Raw genomic sequence first — 12990 nt, 5'->3', positions numbered from 1 at the left:
TTCCAGCTTGTCAATATGAACTGATGGTTTATCTCTTCATACAATTAATCCTTTACCAATTCCACTCCCCCCATGTTTACAATAGAATATTCGAAACTTCCCTCACCATACAATAACTTCTTCATCACCATATTCACATAGTATACAATATAGTGGCATCATTCCACACCCTGGAATGAGTCACTTGAGACAATTTTGCAAAAAATTTTGGCTACCACTGGTCTAATCCTTTTTTATTCCTTTTCCTTTTTAATAAATTCTTTAAAATCTAGGCATGAAGCAAGAGCAAAAAAGCAACACAGAAATTTGCTTACAACTGAACAAAAGTCAGCCGAAGTTGTTTCCGAATGGAAAATTGGAAGCAAACACATAACTGTTGCAAAAACTGGTGTTTGTGATTCAATAGGTGTCTGAACTTTCATATCAGGATATGTATTAAAACAATGATTCAGCAGAGTGTAGAAGGGATCCTGTAATAGCTGTTGCTCTGAAAGCATTAAAACAACAGAACGGCACTGGAGTTTCTGTCAAAAAAATAAGACACTTTTCTTACAACCAAAAAACACCATCTGCAAGCAGTAGAATGAAGTGGTACAGCTACTCCTGTCTTGGACATTTGGATTATTCTCCTGAAATCAAAACGCACACCATGTGGATGGAAAACTAGCATCTCAGAGAGAAGGATTCAGCGCACCCCTCTCCCCCAAATGCTATATTTTCTGTGATATATCGTGAATCATGATGTGTGTGTGTGTTCTAGGTAAAAACTCGCAATGTGAGAAAAACTGTGAAGCCAGTCATCGTTTCTCTCAGGATTCCTTCTGCTCCGTTGCTCTGAAGTATAAAACAACAGTTGTAGCAATATGTGAAGGTAAGTAAAAATGTATACATTTTAGACCCCCCTAAGTCACACCAGGACATTGCCCTGTTCACCTCTACATAGTTACATCCTTATTTGAGACATCGTGATATATCAGTATATCACAGTGTTTACCTGGTGATATATCACAATGTTAAAAGCCAGGCATCACTCAGGCCTCACACACATCATAATTTGTGCTATATTGCCAGGTCAAAATTTATGAAACCAAGACCATGATCTGGGCTTCAAACAAGTTTTGGACGATATATTGATATATTGCCCAGCCCTAGTATCCAACTGGATGGTCCTAGGAAAGTTATCTGTGGTTTAATTCTAGCATTTGAAACTCAGGCACATTCTTCTTCTGAATATGGAGGTCATATTGAACTTCTCATGGCTAATAGCCCCATCTCCTCCAGTAACAGGTCATTGGTTTTAAAAGAGAGGGTTGTAAAATAACTCCTGTAAAGAGCAAGGGGTTGTTCCTTTGAGTCTCAGCACAAGCCATTAGCTCCAAATGCCCTTTTAGAAAACAGGAAATGAACAAGTCTATACTTAACCATCTGGCTCAGGAGACATTCACAGATTCCGGCCCAATGGAGCCGAGGAGAATCCTGTGTCTGTACGGAGGGCTTTCCTTGGACCAGAAAGCTCCCGGCAAGACTGTGATTAGATATTTGGATAAGCTACAACAGGGACGACCAACTCCCCATAGACTGCATTCTACTCACAGTATAAAAAGACTGGCAGTGATCTACCCATTGTCGTTGGATGGACCAATTTTTTTGGATAGCCTTTTTTTTGGATAGCCAAAGTTTTTGAGCTTTTTTTTAGGAAGTTAAAGTTTCTGAGCTTTTTCTTTCTATGAAACAAGATCACTGAGGGGCCAGAGATCTACTAGAATCTCCCAGGAAAACCCCAATATCTACCAGTAGATCGTGATCTACCTGTTGGACATGTCTGAGCTACAACAAGCATGTGTAAACTGGGAAAGAACAAAGTTCCATTCATGTAGTCAAATCTTAGAGAATGGGGAATCCAGCATCTGGGGAAACAGTACAATGTCTGTGGACTATCACACCCTTGGATTGACAACCAGTTTTACAATATTTTGAGGAGAAATAGCAATTTTCACTATTTCTATTGATACAGTATAAAACAAGTGATCAAAACCTTCCATTAGTCATCTAATGATACCCTTGAGACAATAATTACATAATACAGAATAATCATAGATTATTATTATTTTTGCTCGTATAAGAATGAACCTTCAATCTTTTAAAGCTTTCCAAAACAGGGATGGCAGAACAGTGTGTCTTTGCATGAGACACAAGGTAAGGCTTTTAGAAGACATCTGAAGGCAGCCCTGTATCGGGTAGTTTTTAATGTTTGACATTTTATTATGTTTTTAGATATACTGGAAGCCGCCCAGAGTGGTTTGGGAAACCCAGGCAGATAGGCGGGGCATTATTATTATTATTATTATTATTATTATTATTATTATCTGTTACCCCACCATCATTTAGCAGTGTCATACACAGTGCTTTTTTCCTGGGGGGTACGCAGGGGTATGCACACCCCTAAACATTTTGTGAATTTAAGTTTGGCCTCATCGAGGGGCAGTATTTCAATATGAGTAGGAAAATGAGAGTACCTCTAAACATTTCTTAAGAAAAAAAGCACTGGTCATACAATTGCCCTTTGCTCCTCTCTATGAGAGAGAGGGAGGGAGGGATTACAGTGTCCAGTTGAAGGGATATCCTAGTCCCGCTCTATTCTGCCTTGGTCAGACCACACCTGGAATACTGTGTCCAATTCTGAGCGCCACAGTTTAAGAAGGATGTTGATAAGCTGGAACGTATGCAAAGGTTGAGGGTGTTGGGTATATTTAACCTGTAAAAGAGAACATATGATAGCCGTTTTCAAATATCTCAAGGGCCATCACATGCAGCAAGCTTGTTTTCTCCTGCTCCTGGGCATAAGACCCAAAGCAATGGATTCAAGCTACAATAAAAGAGATTCCAACTAAACATCAGGAAGAACTTTCTGACGGCGGTAAGAGCTGTTTGACAGTGGAACTGTCTCCCTCGTAAGGTGGTGGTGTGATAGGAATTTATGGTCTTAGATATATGGCAACGTTCATAACCACACGTACATAGATCAGCACAGGAAAGCCAACCTGGAACCATTTTGATTCCTAAACTGAGCAAATGTTTCTCTGCATGGTCAAAATGCAAAAGCCTCCCCATTGTCTCTTCCTTCACAAATCCTGTCTTAATCTGTGTTTGAATAAGAGTGTGAGCCTTATCATTACAAAAGACTGCCCAGGCTCTCCAAGAAATCCAATCAAGTAACCTGCCAGACAGGAAATAAACAAAGCGACAGGAGAAAACAACATGCAAATGTTCTGTTTTAGATCGCTTTATCTGAGGGGTGGTCTTAGGTTACACCCCTTCTGTGATGAATGCATAATGTTTCTCGGGGTGGTCTTGATCTACAGGATGAGAATTTCAAAAGCAATTTTGGGGGTCCTCTTCTTCTCCTGCGTGTGAGGGGAGCACCCTGTTGCAACAGATCAATAAAGATCAAGCTTACTAGCTGCTTTGCTTCTCAATATTCTCTGATTGGCCTCTGTTATTTTCTCCTACCAATAGGGAACCTATGTAAGGACTCTATATGGGCTCTTGGATACCCCATAAGGGAAAAGGGCATATTTTTATTTACAACAGTGGACTCTCCTTCCTTGGAGGTTTTTAAGCAGAGGTTGGATGGCCATCTGTCACGGATGCTTTAGTTGAGATTCCTGCATTGCAGGGGGTTGGAATAGATGACCTTTGGTGTGCCTTCCAACTCTACAATTCTGTGATTCTTTGGTTTTTTAGGCAGAGGTTTGCAGAAGGACATTGATACTTGTTGTTTCCCAAACACGATATACCACATTACATTGCATTTATCTACCTATGTAAAAAAAGCAGTATATGCAAATGAAATGGTGTATTATGCAGAGGGCAAATACCTGTCTCTTATGTGCATCATCAAGCCATGTTCAAGATTGTCGTATTGTCCCATTGTCTGCTGAAAATCTAAGCAGTGATTCACATCAGGTCAAAGGACAGGTGCAAAGTTGCCATTCTTCATTTCCTTTTACACCTGAAAAGCTAAGAAAGAGAATATTAAAGTGAGAACGCGCACCTTTAGAACATTTCTAGTCTCTGATTCTTTTGATGTATTAATTATTACATTCTAAAATGATAGGCATTTATATGTACGTGTGTGAGTGTTTGATGTTTAATTTTTGCATGGCTAGAGCAACTATTGGTTCCAGGTGGTTTTTCTGTATGCCAGTGTTGAGCATTCCTCTGAACTCTTCTGGTAAGATCCATATAAAAGCCAAATAAATAAATAAACTGTGGGTTTGATTGACTATATAGCTTATTGATACCTTCATGTTCACTTCGTGATCCCTGCCTGGCTGAGAAGAGGTCCATTCAATTAAATAACAACCAGGGGTGTGGGGTGTGTGGCAAAGGGACATTTACAGATGGGAACAATTGCTGTGTAGAGGAACCAAAAATGGTATGAAAAAATGGGGGATTTCCCCCCTCCATGAGCCTCCCCTTCTCTCCATCCCAAATGTTTGCAGAAAAACCTGAACCCTACAAAAAATAGATTCAGCCCTTCACTCGGTAATTCAAGCTGCTCCATGTATCCCTGTGTGAAAAGGAACCTTTTTCAAAAACATTACGCCTTTCCCCAAGGCTTTCAGATAAATGACGTTAAGCTCCAAGTTAATGCTGTTTCACCAGAATCAACTTTACTTGTAAAGATCCTTAACCCTGTGAGAGTTTCATGGGAATAAGGCTGTCAGCCACTATTATAACTATAATGTTTCCAGGCTGAAATGGGTATTTATTCCCAAAGGATTCTTGTTCCAGAAGACAGTCTGGATATAAATCTTATGTGCATATATATATATATATATATATATATATATATATATACACATATATATATATAATAACTGTTCAATCTGAGTGCAGGATCCAAATATTGTGAAGGAACAAATAATTTTGAATGACTATCAACAGTTTGCTTTGTTAAGTCTTCCATCGAAGTTATCAAGCTTTGGAGCTAAATTGGAGGAGGAAAAGGAATTAATTTTATTAGATGATACTAATTAAAAGCAGTTCAGGTAGATTTTCACAGAACTCCACCCACACAGTTCTTCTGCATAGATATTAAGGTACCAAAATGACATCAGCGGAACAAATCGCCATTGGCTCGTAAGTGATCCAGAGGGCAGTTCACGGTTGCTTAGCAACGTCTGGGAGCTGATTTTTAGTATTAACCCTTCCATAGTCCTCATAGAATGTAACCTACTCCCTCAAGCAAGACAAAGAAACAGCAATGGATTTGCAAACTTTAACCGGCAGATTAAAGCTTTAAGCAATTCTTCAGTGTGGACCAATTTTAATCAGTGAGCACAAACTTTAACCATTGACAAACCCACACCCAAATTAAGACTATTTTAAGGTTACTAGATTTTTTTCAATGAATCCGGGGACACTTTTCAACTTCAATGGATTTTGTATGGGGACTGATTTGTTAATCTGGGGACTGTCCCTGGGAAACAGGGAAGTTTAGTAACCTTAGCACTATTTTGGTCTTTGTCTTTTGTTTTTCTTTTTAGTCTATTTTGGTTCTGGCTATATTAAATATATACTGATTAAAATATGGGACGCGGGTAGCGCTGTGGTCTAAACCACTGACTTGCCGATCAGAAGGTCGGTGGTTTGAATCCCCGCAACGGGGTGAGCTCTGTCCCAGCTCCTGCCCACCTAGCAGTTCAAAAGCATGCCAAAAAGTGCAAATAGATAAATAGGTACCGCTCCGGTGGGAAGGTAAACAGCATTTCCGTCCACTGCCCTGGTTCGCCAGAAGCAGCTTAGTCATGTTGGCCACATGACCCGGAAGCTGCCTACGGACAAACACCGGCTCCCTCGGCCTATAGAGCAAGATGAGCGTGCAACCCCAGAGTCGTCTGCAACTGGACCTAACGGTCAGGGGTCCCTTTACCTTTTTATATTAAATATAGTCTTTCCATCAAACTATGAATGTTGACTTTTAATTAAATTGTAAAATATCTTAAGAGTTCTCACTCTCTCAAGAAAGCACCTGCAGCTGAGGTTTTGGTACTCTCCGTCTTTATTTAAAGGTAACTGTTTAAGTCTTTATAAACAGGCGATCCCAAATTGAAACTCCCTTTTGCCATGAACCTATGAGGTGGCCTTAAGGCAAACTATTTCTCTGTCTGGCTTCGCCCTCCTTCTCCTATGGGCAGGGTTGGCCTCAGACATTTTGGCACGGAGGTGAACTACAAAATGTTGCTCCGCCCCACCAAGGAAGAAGAGAGTCATGAAGATCTACATTGGAAACAAGGAGGGGAATCAAATCAATATTACCCAACAGCTGAAGTGGGAATCAAAGGTGGTGGGGCCCTCAGTGTGATTCATTCCTTGAGGTAGGAAGAGACCAGCAGTCATGGCCAGAGCCAGGATTTATGTTGGGAGGGGGCAGCACACCCACCTGTCATAATCCTCTATCTGGCTCGGGCTAGCAGATTCAGAATGAAATGTCTCAAAAACCGTTGTTTTTAATTACTGACTTTTGACCCCAGGTGCTCAAAATCTGTCAAAATCTGTCAACAATTTCTACTTTTAGTTAGGTATTTTTGTTCATTTGCTTGATTTTGGGGGAGAGCAGCTGCCCCCCTGCCTACGCCCATGCCAGCAGTGCCTCCTACAGTGGTGCCCCGCAAGACGAATGCCTCGCAAGACGAAAAACCCGCTAGACGAAAGGGTTTTCCGTTTTGGAGGCGCTTCGCAAAACAAATTTCCCTATGGGCTTGCTTCACAAGACAAAATGTCTTGTGAGTTTTTCCGACTTTTTTTTCCTCCCCCCCCCCCTTTCTAAGCCGCTAAGCCGCTTATCTGCTTATCCGCTAAGCTGATAAGCCGCTAAAAGCCGCTAAAAGCCGCTAAGCCGCTAATAGCGCTAATCCGCTAAGCCGTCAATGGGCTTACTTCGCAAGATGAAAAAACCGCTAGATGAAGAGAATCGCGGAACGGATTCTTTTCGTCTTGCGAGGCACCACTGTATTTGCCAAGAGATCATTGTAGAGATGCCAGGGGGTGAGGAACAGATAAGTAGGTGGCAGAACTGGCCTCCAAGCAACACATGGCAGCAGCAGCGGGCAAGGCATTATTTGGAGACCAGATCTGCTGCCCCTGTGGATCCTGCCACTTGACACAGTTGCCTCACCTTGTTTGAGGGTTGGTCTGACCCTACCTCTCCTGCCAACCTAGCAGTTCGAAAGCACATCAAAGTACAAGTAGATAAATAGGTACCGCTCCAGCGGGAAGGTAAACGGTGTTTCCGTGCACTGCTCTGGTTTGCCAGAAGCAGCTTAGTCATTCTGGCCACATGCCCCGGAAGCTGTACACTGGCTCCCTTGGCCAATAAAGCGAGATGAGCGCCGCAACCCCAGAATCGGCCACGACTGGACCTAATGGTCAGGGGTCCCCTTTATCCTTTACCTGACCCTACCTATGGGGTAATAATAATAACCTACTTTACAGGGTTGTGGCAAGGATTAAGTATTATGTACAGTATGTACGAACCCTTTGAACACTCAAAAGACCTATACTATTGATTAATTAGTCAATCAGTCAATTATTTGTCAACAATGTTATTTAATCATCCTAATTTTTCGATATCATGTGTTTGGTTTAAGGTGGTTAAAATTGTGCTATAATTCAGTTGAACAGTACTGTACTGTGTTTTGTTGTAGTTTTCTATCATCTTATTATCTACTCTAAGCAAGTAAATGCACACTTAAAAAAAACATTTCATTGCATAGCTATGGTAGCTGGTCGAAGGGTTGGCACCTCAGTTTTGGCAATAGGCTTGAGTTCCTCCCAGAACTTTTCCACAGCCCTGTGCCACATCACTTGAGAGGCTCCTTCCTCCCTGCTGCACATTTAATGGGCTTGGTGGGACTCCATTGACTTGGGCCGCTAGAACTGCTAGTGCCGGCACTGCTTTCTCCTGAACCCGATATCCTTGTTCCTGTTGAGAAATGCCTGTTGTTACAGCACTTGGAAAGGGCAGAACATGAGTTGCGAAGCAGGTGATGAACACACCAGTAACCTTGACTCTAGCAGGTCTGGGAAACAAGGCAGGCCACTCTAGATACATGGAATTCTGGAATATATGGTGCATTTGTCCTTACTGGATGGTGTTCAAACAAAAGGTGTTCAGTTGATAATAGCTGACAATTGGCAAACATTTCAATCCAAACTCTTCCCAACCCCATAATTATGCATTGCCAAAAAGTAAATTTATTCTGCCAACCACCTGGTAGGATTTACAGAGATATGAATAATGCTATCCTTTGGGTCAAACTTGATCACATTTAAATGGCCTGCCTCTGACAGTTCCAAATCTTGTTTGAATTATGGTGCAGCTTCAGAGGGAGCCAAATTAATTTGCAAGGGGAAGTACATTCTGAATCTTTTTTTCTGAAGCCAAAACAGGTTCACAAGTTACACATAATTCTCTGTTTTCTTGGTTACAATATTAATCTGGTTAAGCTTTAAACACCAAGCTATTATTCACTGGACAACCGACCAAGCATGAGTTTTGCATTATGGATTCCCCCTTCTTTGATAGGTCAAATGCCAGCCCTGCTGAAAACCTTTAATCAGAATTCCACATTTGATTCCAGTCTCATTCTAATTTCACCTTCTAAGTTTCTAGGCTAGCAGTCAGAAAGAAAAACGCAGGTTTGCATTGCTCGTCTCCCTACGGGCTGCCTGCAGTTTTTGACCTACAGGCTTCTTTCTGCGCAGAATGTGTAGGTGGGAGCAATCTTGGAAACGTTGGGCTACATTCTGAGTTCTGATTCGCATTTCTTAAAGTTTTGCGTAAACATGAGCGCTGAATTATTCATGAAGTTCCTCTCCCTTTTGCTAAGACTGCAGGGTTGTTTGTTTTTAACAAGAAGGGGGAGAAAATGCTTCTATGCTTATTTTATTCACAGAGTTTTGCCACACAGCAACCATAAAAGCAAGCAAGAAAGCAAGAGCCCTAAATCTTTGCGTAATATAGCACGATGGGAGAACTTGGATACAGAGATGCTAATGTCCTTTACTATTTCAAAGGCTTGCAAGATTAAAATGGTAATAACCCTTAAATCGCACCCTTGCTTGCTTTCACAAGCCACAGAAAGAACCTTGATTCATTCTTTACATTTCAGATTAACTGTTTAGCGCAACCCATTCTGATTTTTGAACACCGAATGAAGGCCACAAATATGGTGCAGGTCAGCCAGGTTTTGTGAGGCCCCAGTCACAGAAGGGCCCTTCACCACAGATCCTTTGCGCTTCTTCTCATGAAAGGATTTCAGGTATTTGAGCCACTGCTAACCAGAGTGCGCAAGGTGGAGCAAGGCTCTGACTCAGCCTCAAATGCCAGGTCCCTTTCTCAGATGTTCAGCTTTTGTCTAGAAAGATTAAAAATCACATTTCCCCGCCCAATGAAATCAAGCAGGCACCTTCAATGTATTGTTATGAGTTGGTGGGTACAGGGCACCTTAAATTCTGGATCAGGCTTAGTGTTAAGGCTCATGCATTAAAACTGTGTGTCAGATTCCCATGAGTTAGAATCTAATCAAGATCCGTGTATATTAGGCTGTGTGTCAGACAACCCTTTAATCCTAGGTAATCAAGAAGTGTTAAAAGCTAATTTCCTTTTGAGGTGATGGCCTGGGGATGGACCATTAAGACAACATAATGGATCAAGAGAAATTTTCATTTGCAAATGAGTGGTCTCCCTCCATCTACTGTCAGTTAGTTTAAAAGACAATGTCAGTATTTTAGGGTAATTTAGGAGTGAAGTTACCATACTTTTCCATCCATAAGATGCCCCCATGTATAAGATGACCCCTATTTTGGGGGACCCAAATTTAAGAAAACAGGGGGAGATGGCACAGATTTGTTGAGCTTCGTCGCTAAATCCGCCTCCTGTCTGTCCCATTGCTGGCAGAAGCTGCCAATCACCCACCCAACTGCCAGTGTCAGCCAATCAACACCACCCATTGACACAGCAAGCAATAACACGCACAATAGCCACTGACAGCCTTGGCAGCAACCAATCAAATGTCCACCATATGCACTACCCATGTCTAAGACGACCCCCACTTCTTAGCATGATTTTTAAAGAAAAAAACATAGTTTTCTTATACACAGAAAAGTATGGTGAGCATTATGCAGTGGAGATAGCAAACAGCAGGCTGGAGAGAGGCTCAGAGAGCAAAGTTTGAGATCAATGGTTGGAGTCTCGTTAAGTTCAAGGGTGCTGTGGCTATGGAAGAAGTTAGGGGTGTTCATGCCATCCCACTTTCTGATTCCGGAATGTCCTATTTCCCCTTTTTCCTCTCCTTCAGGTCTTGGAGAACAATTAAAAGTAGTGGAGAGATCAGATGCCCCCTGTCCTTTTCGGAAACAGGAACCTTTGCTGTGTGTGTGTTGTTGTTGTTGTTTATTCGTTTAGTCGTTTAGTCTCATGCTGGTAGCTTCGACAACACTATCCAACCATCTCGTCCTCTGTCGTCCCCTTCTCCTTGTGCCCTCCATCTTTCCCAACATCAGGGTCTTTTCCACGGAGTCTTCTCTTCTCATGAGGTGGCCAAAGCCTCAGCTTCACGATCTGTCCTTCCAGTGGTCGACACAGTCAAAGGCGTTTGCATAGTCAATGAAGCAGAAGTAGATGTCTTTCTGGAACTCTCTAGCTTTCTCCATAATCCAGCGCATGTTTGCAATTTGGTCTCTGGTTCCTCTGCCCCTTCGAAATCCAGCTTGCACTTCTGGAAGTTCTCAGTCCACATACTGCTTGAGCCTTCCTTGTAGAATTTTAAGCATAACCTTGCTGGCGTGTGAAATGAGTGCAATTGTGCAATAGTTGGAGCATTCTTTGCACCAGCATGTGCAAATGTTATGCCAACCTCCCTTATCTTCTTTTTGGTGCTGCATTTTCACTTTTTGGGTGATGTGTGAGTGACCACCCTACCAGATTTGAGTACCAGATTTGAGTAGGCCCTCAGCAATCTGTCATTGGACCCCCTAGTGCTTCCCTGGTTAGCCCAGAGGGCAGAGGGGATGGGCAGCAATGGGCAATAGAGGGAAAGGAGCAAACACAGAAACCAGTGCAGCTCCAACGACCTGGCACTTCTCTTTACTGCCTGGACTGAGGAAGTACCAGGTGAGGCAGCTGCCACCATCTTCATTATCCACAATGAAGCACACATTTGGGGTAGGGCCCACAGGTAATGGAAACTGTGAAAGCTACAGCTGCATGGCTCAGCAATTCTTTTCACAGTCTCAGTCTATAAAAAAAGATATGTAAACATTTGTTTTTTAAAGGGCAGCTGTCATCAGCTGTGGTAGTTGGTGCCCTTTGTATCCCACCAAGCTGGATGCCGATGCCAGGCTTGGGGGAGCAGTTGCTGAAGCCGAATAGGTGACCAAGTAAGATTTTCATTCGTTAAAAAGAAGCTGTGGGTTCCTTAGTATGAGCAGCAGCAGAACAGAAATTGCTGGGGAAAACTATGCAAATTTGCTCAATTTTCATCCTTTTATACAGGTAACAAAATCCTGCTTTTCCTGGGACAGAATTTGGATTGCCTGGACACAGAATCTCTCTCTAACTCAGAAACTAATGCTGATCTCATATTTCTTTCCCATATGTACCTGTATCTTTCCACAGCTCCCTTAAGTTGAAGTGTCTTTTTGTGTATGTTGATTCACTTTTATTGGGCTCCAGTAGAATTATTGGTCTATAAACCACATGGGCTTCAGTTTACCTGGGTGTGGACTGGGTTTGCCTGTTCCATTTCCCACAAGTTTTTTTTACATATAAAATATTATTAATCATAAATAAATTGCCCAGGAGCACACGTATATTGCGTATGTGGGCGTGAGAGTTATTTCCATCTTTCGCTGCCCCTTGGTGAGAAAATGAGTGGGTGGATGATGTGGGAATCTCTCAGACAGCATCGCACTCTATATTATGCACTCAGAATACATATTTCTACTTTCTAGTGCAGATGAACAAAAGGGTGAAAGGAAAGAGTTTCAGTTTCCAAACAGTATTTACATTCTAGAATGGTCTGAAAAATCTTTGTGGGTTTTATTTCCTGCATAGAAGGGTTTCCTTCATGCAGATTATTATGTGTGCCTTGATGCATTTTTTGTTAAGTCACTGCTTTGTGTCACAAGACTGGTCCAGACAGAATTTCATTTGGAACAATTTCATTTCCTTTGGTATGATGAGGACTGCTTAATATGTAGCATTTATAACGACATTTGCAAATGTCTGTATCTCTGAATGATGTGATCCTTTCAGCAGCCTTTTAATGCAGTCGACGTTTATTATTCCCCATACTGTAGTTATGGCAAGGTCATGGAGAAAGGGAGATTCCAGTGGAGGACTTGCTAATACACACCTTTGTCCGCTAGCCACGACACGACATCAGATCCTTACTTCACATATTGTGAATTTCCTTCAAAGTAACAGCTCGTAGATCACTACATCTGACGACTTTGCTTGCATCTGTTTCAGTTCCTGTTCACAAACAGTGAATGCAGTGCCATTCCATAAATGTAATTTTGGTATCAGAGTTTTGGAGTTTCTCTGTTTGGGGGGAAAGAGTCAGATTTTTCCTGGCTTTAGCTTCAAGTTGAGGCTGTGTTGTAGACATTACAGCAGCTGCACCGAAGTTGCTTTTTCATGGGTTCATCACATGAGTGCCTGCTATCCAGTTGCTGCACCACTCCTCACACATACAACTGTGTAGTAAGGCCCGACCCAAGTGGTGTTGGGTGTAAAAACTTGACAGCAGTGTCATTATAGAATAATAGGATTGTAGAGTTAAAAAGGACCCCAAAAGTCATCTAGTCCAACTTCCTGCAATGTAGGAATCTTAGCTGAAGCATCCATGACAGATGCCCATCCAACCAGATTTTCTGCATAGTTAGGTGAAACTGACATGGAAGACTTCTGCAGACACT

The 12990-nt window shown here is 42.0% G+C and overlaps 1 protein-coding gene across 1 annotated transcript in view; it reads right to left on the bottom strand.

Moving 5' to 3' along the window:
• The window catches only part of SHISAL1 (shisa like 1), a 185682-nt gene that overhangs the window by 107088 nt on the left and 65604 nt on the right, over positions 1-12990 (bottom strand). Inside the window, exon 2 of the mRNA XM_079975504.1 lies at positions 3879-4020. The gene's annotated coding sequence lies outside the window, so the exon portion shown is untranslated. The remainder of the gene's footprint in view (positions 1-3878; positions 4021-12990) is intronic.

The sequence above is a fragment of the Podarcis cretensis genome (assembly GCF_951804945.1).
Source record: "Podarcis cretensis genome assembly, chromosome: 5".
NCBI lineage: Eukaryota > Metazoa > Chordata > Lepidosauria > Squamata > Lacertidae > Podarcis > Podarcis cretensis.
This window is presented reverse-complemented; position numbering and strand designations above follow the sequence as displayed.